This window comes from Colletes latitarsis, chromosome 4 (assembly GCF_051014445.1).
Source record: "Colletes latitarsis isolate SP2378_abdomen chromosome 4, iyColLati1, whole genome shotgun sequence".
In the NCBI taxonomy this organism is placed as follows: Eukaryota; Metazoa; Arthropoda; class Insecta; order Hymenoptera; family Colletidae; genus Colletes; species Colletes latitarsis.
In genome coordinates, this window is record NC_135137.1 from 34,296,937 (window position 1) to 34,308,064 (window position 11,128).

Consider the following 11,128-nt stretch of genomic DNA (forward strand, 5'->3'; position numbering starts at 1 on the left):
GGCGAACGTTCGACGATTAACTTGATCCTTGCGCGTCGATTTCATGCCCATTAACCGAGAAATCCGATTAGCCATACACAATTGCGATAAACCGTTTCATTCCGCGATCGCCCATGGTCAATCGACATCGAGTTTCGAGATTCGATGCCACCAGGATCCTTCCCGAACATCGAGCTATCGTTTCGCATGCAGAAACGCGAATGCTCCCAGCGTTTGGTATTCCACGACGGCGCTCGGTTTTTACGCGACTGGTATAGATATGTGTTTTGCGAAATCCGGCAGGCGTTCGAAGAAACGCGGAGATCCGCGGCAAGGTCGCTCGATTCCGAATACGTCGACGTAGAAAATCTCGACGGAACAGCCAAGAACACGCGAGAGCCCTTCCTCGACAGAGATCGTCGCGACGCCCTGACAGCCGCGGAACGAATACAAAAGTAGCGACGATAGAACAAGTGGGAGGGGGACTGTGTTGAAATTTGACGTCGAATCGTCGCGATTGGCGGGTGGAACAATGGTTACGGCGTTTCGAGATGCAAAGTTCTACGCTACGAACGACGAACCACGCTATTTTCGCGGAATATCTATGAAAAATAGTAGTTGGGATCGTAATGGGTGAATTAGTAGTTGTATATGTTGTGAAAATATAGCGAGGAACGGTTAAAATTTGATATAGCAAAGAATTTAAGAAATATATTCAGAGTAAAAAGGATTCAAGCTATGATTTAGTAATAAATGCAATTGCAAAGCCTTTTCCAGAAGATCGATATCACAGAGAAGGAAACGGCTGGCAAAAGCGACGCTTTCGTCGCGACGAAAACAACGGGGATCCATTGTTCCCGAAAAATCGCGGTCAGGCTGCGTTCCTATCGCGAAAGTGATAAATAGTCGCGTACGATGCAAGGGTCATCAGTCATCGGTTCGGGACAGTAATCGCTGTATTTTTCTAATCGGTCGTATCGATCGAATTTCTCGAAGCGTTATTCGCTATCGGTCGCGAATCGCGCGGCATAAGTGTATCGTGACCCAGAAACCCGACGGCTTGCCGGAAATGATTTAGCTGATTGCTTCGCGCGCGTTACTTATTCCTGATGTTCTTCGCCGCGAGCTCGCGTGACTCGCGTTACGTCCAAAGTTTCATCAGTCATTCGACCGTCTCGCGAATTCCCGCCGTGCCTACCCTGGACAGCTGAAGAGAATAACCCCGATGAAATTCAGATGTAGCGATCAAAAATTGTTGGTTAAAGTTATTTCGACGGTAGTCTGGATTCAATATCACGCAAACTAACGACTAGCAGCACCACCCTTCTTCTCGCGATCGAATGGGGACCGACGAATTTCGTACGCAGAAGTTTTAGCAAGCTTTTGGTTCAATAACATAATTGTAGAAACGTGAAATACCCAGTTGTGGATTAAAAATTGTCACTCATTTAAATTTCGTCTAAAATTTAGTTTAATACAATAATTGCCACCCAATTGAGTTGTACCGTAGAAACATAGTATCGATTTTTATTTAAAAACAAATTTTCGATTCAATAACATGATCGTAGAAACATGGAATACCCAGTTGTGGAATAAAAATTGTCACTCGTTTAAATTTCGATTAAAATTTAATTTAATAAAATAATTGCCACCCAACTGAGTCGTACTGTAGGAACATAGTCTCGAGTTTTATTTAGAAACAAATTTCGAACACCCAGAAATATGTAAACTTTTATCGCGTTGTTCGTGCAATAAAAATTGTCACTAGTTTAAACTTCGTCTAAAATCGTTGATTTTGCCATCACAAAATTTTACGTGGGAGGTAGAGGGATGGAAGAAATTTGTAATTCGAATAAGAGTCGTGTCCATCTCTGGTTGCAGTATGATCAGCAATGATCGTAAGTATGCGACTCGCATGCGTTTCGCTTCGAACGCGAGAGCCTATTATTCGCGCTATTGACTTTCTTCTCGGAACGACCACCGGGCACAGGCAAATTAGACGGGATGCGTGGCTATTGCGAACGGGGTCTATCCTTTAACGACTGCTTTTACGAGCGATCCGTGGCCGCGAACTTTAGCTCGCCTCCACTCTGTCTCGATCGCGTAATTGCCACGGTTATATATCCCTTCTATCGACATTTATTATTTCCGCCTGCGGTCGTTGTACTTCTCCACGGAAGAGACCGAAACCTGTACGCGTTCCTAAAGCGTGAGACAGTATTACGCTTCCTCGAAAGTAACTAAACGCTATAAAGCACTTTTATCGGTCCTCGAAGCGATACGATTGCCACTTCGTCGTTCGCTCGTGCAATTCAGCTTCTCGAATGAAACTTCTTGAACGATGTACTCGCCTCTGCTCTTTAAAATTTTTAAACACGAATTCTGACGTGATTTCTTTGGTTGCAAAGAACACTCGTACCTTTCTACGCTCAAATTATTATACGAGAAATTGGAAGAAACGTGATTTCAGGTAATTCTTTTATTTTATAGACCATTTGCACCAAATTTTCAATCGAAACTTTTTAACAGTTTTCTCCGGGCACTTGCAATTTTCAAATAAACCGCGTCCGCCTCTGGAGTGTCTGACAAGAATCCCCGTTCCGGAAGTTAAAGGACGTAGAACAAAGACGACATTACGGCAGTAGCAGTAAGTTCCGCTATCCAAACTCGCGTGGCTCCCCGAGATTTGATTGCTTTTCCGTTTAAAGATGCCCGGGATAATTACTCGAAGTTCAGAGTCAACTCGCGAAAACGACTGTCGCGGATCGTGCGTTCCGCGGACCGCAAAAATGCGCATTGTCTGCGTTCGAAGTGGCGCGTAATCGCGACGTAACGGCCCGTAAACGCAGCCACGTTTTCCACGGAGGGTGGCCACGGAGAACATCTTAGGGGAAAAAGGCGACCGAGACCACGGTTGCATAATTTACGACGCGAGTTTCACGACTATTTTCCGTGCTCTTTCACTTTTTACTTCCAGTGGCATCGCCTCGACTTTGTTTCTTCTCGTTCCTACGCGCGATATCACCGACCTTTGTTCCTGTTCGTTCGGAAGAACTGTTTTTGCGAAAGCACGACGTCGCTGGATCACCATGAAAGGTCGATTCTTCCTCGATCACTTATATTCGATTATATGAACTGGGGAGAAAGTAAAATTGATTCGACTGAATCGTATTTGAAATCATTGCAATATTTTCATACTTGCATAACTTTACACGAAATTAATATACACTAGATACTATTTTTGAATATTAATTTGATACATACAGGGAAGTCGATGTGATTGTATTCTAATTGACGTATCACCATCAAGACTTACGAGTACCCAAAACAAGTAGAAAAGACGAGTAATGCTCAGACATATTTTTGATTAATTTTGTCAAGTGAGATCACTATTAGTTAGACTAATAAGTAAATATATATTGTGCATTTTCTAATTGGATCATAGGTTGTTGAAGATAGCTGATAGTGAATCACCACTGAAAAAGTTCTTAGTAGTCACAGTGAAATTAAATTGACTTTTTATCACTAGCATATTTTTATCACATTTAACTTACAGTCTATATAAAACAAATTTCATTTAATGCAACAGCTAATGTAACCTGAAAGCGAGTGGCAACGTGACATAAATGACTGGCCAGAAATGTCAATCAGATTAAATGTGTAACTTCGTCCGTTACAAGGGGTGGTAACTGCAGCGTCATAAAACCTAGTAATTTCTCTCGTTCATAATCATGCGCGACCCACATTGCAGAATTTATTTCGAGACTCAATTTCTATTATATTAAAGGATACATACTCCGTTAAGGGAACTTAAAATAATTAATCGATGCTATTGCATTATTAGCAAAAAACGATGAAACTTGATTCTGTTTTATTTTTCTCTCGCTTAAAGGGGAACCACTGTATTGTAATACTGCAAATATTGTGTGTAGCTTTAAATCGAACGTACATATATGCGTATGAAACTGTGTAAAATGGATTACATATGCTTAAACCGCAATGATTAACGGGCTGCAAAATGATAAGCAAGTATCGTAAAATGAATTACGCGTGTCTACACCGCGATGATTAACGTTATTCGCGGCGCTATTCTTTTCATAAACGTCCCGTCGTTTCGAGAAGAAAAAAAAATAATTCCATCCACGGCGGTGTTTATACATTCCCGCGCGACGAGGCAACACGCGAAACCGTTGTTAAGCTGGCTTACGAGTCAACGACGCGAAAGTATGCTCGAAGTAGACCTCATTTCAACCCTTTCGCTGTCCGTGCACCATACACGGTGCACGCCCCAGCTAGATTTTTTTCAACCACCATTTTCCGCGAATTTCAATAAAGATAACAAAAAAATTGCCATCCCTATAGAATACGACGAAGTTCAGTGAAATATTATTCGTACGGAATAAAATAAAATACGTAGCATATACGCGGCGAATATATTTGACTTGAAATATTGTTACTGTAACACAAAGCTAGGAAAATTAAATGTACACATACTTTGTTTAATTTTTTTGACCGTGCTATTCGTTACGGAAGATAATACATTTCGTTCGAATCACTCGCGCTGGAAAAAGCCGGGCAAAACGTGCAATTATAAGAATGGATTAATTTTGATCGCGTTTTATAAAGAGGTAATATTTTCCAGCGTCAGTTCGTGCGCTTGGAATCGAAGAATGCAAGATAAAATAATTGCAATGGGAACGTTCTCAGTGTTTAATTCATTTTGTCATTCGAAAATAGAATTTACTCGATACTACGCGATCGTGTCGACCATAAAGTGGACAGAAAAAGAAACGATCCTCGCGGAGAACCCGGAGCTGTCGAAGTGGGCCGCGAAGGATGGCCGCGCGATGGGGTAGTTTCTAATTAATTTCATCCGAGGAGCAGAACCGCGCCGTAATTGCCGCGAAACAACGTTCACCCTCGTTGTATTTCTCCGGGGGGGGAGAGAGGAGGAAGGGCAGCTCTTAACTTAACGCCGCGGTATTTGTCACCGTGCTCCGTGACAAAAGAACAAGCGTTAAGCCCGCGCGCAACCCCCATCCACTTTTAGTTGCGCCGCGTCCCGTCGCGCCCGGTGTACGCGCCGCCACGGAAGGAAGTGGCCTTTTGTTAAAACTTTTACTTTTATACCGAAGCGACGCGCAAACAAAAAGTCGAGATAAGCAGGAAAAACGAACCCCGAAAGATCCGACGATCCCGCGAAGGAGACCGCGCGACACGCTCGTCCTTTTAACTTTCCAGAATTTAAAGCACCGACGTTCGCGTTAACTCTAACCGAAGATAAATACTCGTCAGACACTGGGATTGGTCCGTTTCGCCAATTCGCAACCGCGAATCGATAAGATCTACGGCCAACTTGGATCCTTCCCGAATAACGCGACTGAGGAAAAAAGAATCGAACGATTCTTTTCAACACGTTGACTAGGAGAACTTTTATTGTAGACAATTGTAGAGTATACAATTTAAAATTTGTTTTAGTATTTAGTTTCGTAACTTTGCTAAAATTTATAAATTCTATTCTTTACTTTAATTTTTATCGCTTCAATTTGAGAATTAATTGTTCTAGTTGCACAGTGAAAAGTGTTAAAGAGGGAAACCACTGGATTTTACTACCAAATTCTAAATAAATTTCTTGTGACACGTTCCTCTTGAATCACCCCCTTGTTATTTTTCTAAAAGTATCCAAACCTATACAACCAGTGGACGATTCCGTCGTTGGCTAAGGGTGAATTGGTTCACATGTTTGCAAGATGCATCGTCACTGAATTACAGTGAAAAGTTTTGTCACTTATATGTATAAGGGTGGCATGGCAAGTGTTAAAGAGAGAAATCATTGGATTTTACTACCAAATTCTAAATAAATTTCCTCTGACACGTTCCTCTTGAATCACCCCCTTGTTATTTTCCTAAAAGTATCCAAACCTATACAATACCCGCAAAAATGAATAAATCGAATCAAGAATACAGGAGAAAAATATTCTCAGTGGATTCTGTCGATGGCTAAGGGTGAATTGGCTCACAGCGACGTTCGCAAGGTGCATCGTCACTGAATTACGCCGGCGACGCGGATTAAATCCTCTCGCGATTAACGTAAGTTGATTTCTTTCTCGTCGATCGTTTTTCTTGCGCAGCTACGCGGACGGCGGAATTCCTTCGTCGAAAAGGAAACTAATCAAGCGCGAGGGAGTCGCGTACCGCGGAACGAGATAGCCGCCCCGAAGTTCCGCTGCGCGCAGGCCGCAGACGTCGAAAAACAAACGAGTGGTTTTTTTCTGTAGCCACCGCAGACCAGCACGGGCGGGGTTCGGGCTGGGGGAAAAAAATTCCGTGTATCTGTGTGTGTGTGTGTGTGTACGTCGCACCCACGCGAGACGACGGGGGATGTTACGGGGTCTCGTGACCCACACATCGACGCTTCCTGACACGACGCGTTTCTGCCGGGATTGCGATTCGCGATACCCCGTTCCCCGTTGCTTCATCAGCCGCCGATTGTTCGCGCAGAAAAGTTAATTGAACTTTGATTTCGGTCGGTAACTAGAATCTCTGGCCGGGGCCACGAGACCCGCCGATTGATTTGCATTAGGTTTTATCAACGCGAGTGCGTCCACGTCGCGTCCGCGCTTTCGTCCTTTTATTGGATCGTGACTTTCGCTGTCACGTGCGCGCCTGTTCGTGAGAGGACTCATAGACCGAAGATCTACAGCGGGGATTACTTCGGATTTAAGGGTACATTCTAGTCCAACACTTTCGAAAGTCGAGCTGTTTTTATGTTTTCGTCCAGTTTCTTGCGACCTTAGATCCGTAAAAATGCGTAGTTGGAATTATGATTTGGGAGATGGGTTTATTGCAGGTGGTAATAGTGAGTTTCGAAATTTTATTGAGAGTAAAATTATCTGGTGAAGATAGTGTTGTGGAAAAATGACACAGACAGTATACAGGGTGTTCGACCACCCCTGGGAAAAATTTTAATAGGGGATTCTAGGGGCCAAAATAAGACGAAAATCAAGAATACCAATTTGTTGATGGAGGCTTCGTTAAAAAGTTATTAACGTTTAAAGTTCCGTACGTACTGAATTTCTTTCTCGAAAATGCGCAAAATTTCGGGGGTATGTCTATTCACCAAAAATGATTGTAATTGACCCCCGCAACCGAAAATAATTTTTTTAGAACGATTTGAAAAATTTTTTTTTCGCCGAAAAATTTAGGCACCTACCCCCTGTCGATTTTTCTTAAAAATTAGTTTTTCATTTTTAGTAATTTTGTTTGACACTCTACAAAAAAGTTGTCTAATACTTTTTTGTAGGTACCTATAAGCTCTACTTCAGAAAAAAGTTTCATTGAAATATATTCACAATTGTAGGAGTTATGGCTGTTTGAAAATTGGACTATTTTTATGAGGTTTTTCTCATTTTGCGGGATCAAGGACCAACTTTTCGAATATTTTTGCAATTTGTACATATTCTCCATCAAAATACGCGTAGTTTGCTTTTTTAGACATTAAAATCGTCCAATCCGTTCAGAAGTTATGACGTTTTAAAGATTCACATGAAAATTCAGTGAAACATATCGATGGTATGGTCAGACATTATATTTTCGGAAAAGAATTTTTTTCTCGAAAGTGGGTAGGATTTCGAGGGTATGTGTAATGACCAAAAATGATTGTAATTGACCCCCGCAATCGAAAATAATTTTTTCAGAATGATTCGAAATTTTTTAATTTAATTGTTAATAACTTTTTAACGAAGCCTCAGTCAAGAAATTGATATTCCTGATTTTCGTTTTATTTTGGCCTCTAGAATCTCCCATTAAAATTTTTCCCAGGGGTGGCCGAACACCCTGTATAGAAGAAATTAATAGATCTTAACACTACATTTAAGTGGACACAAAGATACATTCGTAATTTCTAATAAAAATTGTGAAAAGTTTACTCGACTGGATTTTTTTAAAATGCAGTTATCTATAATGAGAACGGATGAACATTTGTTTCCATTGCACTATACGTTTCTTCAAGTTTCTATCGTTTTAATTTCTTTGGTACAAATGAATACACCATAATTGTCGATAGTTCTAGTGTTAAGAGACAACCCACCTGGATATTTGCGATAAATACCTGTAACGGGCAATTTTCTGTGACTTACCTGAAACAAAAAAAAAGAACAAATCGAGTTAGCGACGAGGAACAACGACATTAGCTTCATTTAAATCAGACATGAGAGATATTTTGACATCAGAAAATTTACTTAACCAAATACAAGGTGTTATAATCGAGAAAAATTTCAAAAAGATTGTATTATTGCGTTTAAACAGCGAGTGTGGATTTTAGCGAAGCTTTATACTTCTAAACTCTAAATCTCCACGGATAATGAAATATTGGGAATCAAATCTGTCGATGTATTATGAAAATTAGGCGAAACCTCTTGTTCCGGGTTTCTTCTCGCGAATCGTCGCTTTGAAGGGCATCGACGAATCAATCAGTCCTCATCGGATGAGATAGGAGAACTCAATGAACGAATAGAGAGCACCGGGCGTCACTTAAACCTCGATTTAAATCTCGATAGACGATGTGATTGAAATGCGCGCTGATAGGGTTTCGCGGCTATTGTCCGTGGTGACAATAAGGCTCGAGCATCGCAGCAGAGATACTACTGTCGATTGTCGACAGTATATTCGTAATTTATCGATATCTGTGTTAAAAACAGCGTCACCGTGCCAATAAAAAAAAATCGAGGCGATGAAATATAGCGCAGTTTCGATATCGCGGATATCGGACGTACAATATTTTAAATAAAATTAATCGAGTACTATTTTGACTTTCAAACAATGCAGACACGCAATTTATTACACAATTATCCTGAGTCTAATTACAGGCTCCACAATTTATCTCTTATATTTTATTATTTATCGAATAAAGAACTACCTTGACGTTTCACAAAACTGTATCAGTCAAAAAGTGGCCGATAACAATAAAATTACCTCAAAATAAGTACATGTGACTTGCAGTGAAAATGATAGTCCCATTTGCCAATTTCTTTAAACGACGCAAACGTATCACCCAACAACTTTCCGACAACCTTATCGACAGTTTCATTGTTCAAAGATTGTTCTCGTTGGCTGCTTCCGCGTGAACCTCTTCGATGCCAAGGCGCAATAGAAACTTGGAGCCCAGCGTTCTCGTTGGACCCATGTTTACGCTCACACGCGATGCCAAATACCGGGTGGCGTATACGTATACATCGCGAACGTCGATACGAGCCAGGAATAAAAATTCAGCCGAAAGTTTGTCGCCCCTCTCGGTCATCGCAACGCGCCTTACCCATAATCGAAAAACTACGAGTTTGGCTGCACTCGCATAATGAGGCGGGAACGTGTAAATATCGCGAATTACTTTCTATGCGGTTGGCATTGCTCCACGAGGATCCGATAAATTGTTAGTTCACACCCGTGGAAGTTAAATTAGTCGCGGTGGAATCCGTTCCAGCAACTAGTCGCCCCGAATTAAAACCGCGAAACTTTCCTCTGCGGAGACAATAGTACTCTATTTTCTATACTAACCTCAGCAATAACGGAGGCTGCGTAAATACTACAAATTATAAAATTTGTCGAGAGAAAATATGCACGGGATATTTCCCTGTTGATGGGAAATATTGCAGAGGAAAAATAAGAGAATTTCAGGGTACATTAAATGGTGCATTAGATTATTATTTGTTTCTGGAATATTTTATTGTGCACTAACCACACTAATTCTGATTGTAATGAGACTATTTTAGCGGAGTATGATCGAACGTTGCAAGGATAAAATAGAAAGTATTCGGGATGTAGATATCGTTGGATGCTGGTTCGAGATCGACGGAATTATGTAGTGTAATGATGAATTGCCGAGTGTAGGTTGTATCGTTTTAATTAGACGTCCCGAGAAGTCGTCTCTCGAGATCCGCTGACTAGATATTCCGAGCTAGCCACAATGTGACGAGTGGTTAAAAGGTGGGACTAATGTAAGCGTACGCCTTAACGAGAATTGATCTCGGGACAAGACAGTAATTATTAATTTGCACGCAGCGGCGTCATCGGTTGGCAGAACCTGATATTCACGCGATAATTTCCATCATCGATAATACGACGTTCAATATTATTTTACAAGAACAAGTTTATCCTTTAACATGGAAACTCACAAACTCACACACGACTTTTAAATCTTACCCCTTTGAATATCCACGAATCATCACGTAATTTCTATTCAAACAGTCACTTTTAACATTCGCCGTTGGAAATCAATCGCTAGACGAGGGACATTGTTGATCGAGATATTGGTCCCTTTGAGACAAACAGCATTTCTTTCCACACTTTTTCCGCGCCATTAAAAGCATCCAAGGTATTACAGATGGTCAAGATAATCGAAGCTCTCTTTATAAAGTGTAGCGCGGCGGAAGCGTCGTCTCTCCGCGGAAAAGCATCCGGTGGAACAATGGGGGTAGTCGAGACTGACAAATCGTTGTTGGTCGTTGGGAATTTCTCAGTGAAAGCCGCTGATCGGTCTTCCGTGGAACTCTCGTCGTACCCCGCGAAAATCTCGTCCGGTTTCTCGCGCTCGTTTCGAGGGTGAAACCCGGTGGTCGTTCCTAATGGGTTATTTTCTATAGTAACCGGAGTCGAAAGGGTCCAGCGGCGAAATCGCAAGCGGGAACAGGCCGTTGCGTTGGCCTGTACAGTTTGCACGCAAACGCGGGCCCTGTTTACCAAACAACCTGTCAAAGCTTTGCCCACCCAATTTTCCACGAGCAGCTAAGCCAACAATGTAGTGCCACCTAGGTACAGTCTCCCTCCTGCCGTGTCGAATCTCGTTTGTGCTCGTGAGCACGCACGCGAGAAATGAACGAGAGAGAGAGAGAGAGAGAGTGTAACTAGTCTACCTTTCTATTCGCCTAGCTACCTGTGCCCCGAATTTTAGGAGCACCCAATGCTCGTTATTACGCCTGCCTTCAACCCTTCCGGTAATTAATGTACGAGCGTATTCGTGGAAGAGGGTGCGCGGCGACCGAGGGTGAGCCTCGTGTCTTCGGTAAATACAACGCAGAACGCGGCCCTTGGCTATTTACAATGCACCGCGTGCATTAGAATAAAAAGGGGGTAGTTTTTTTTTCTGCGACAGACG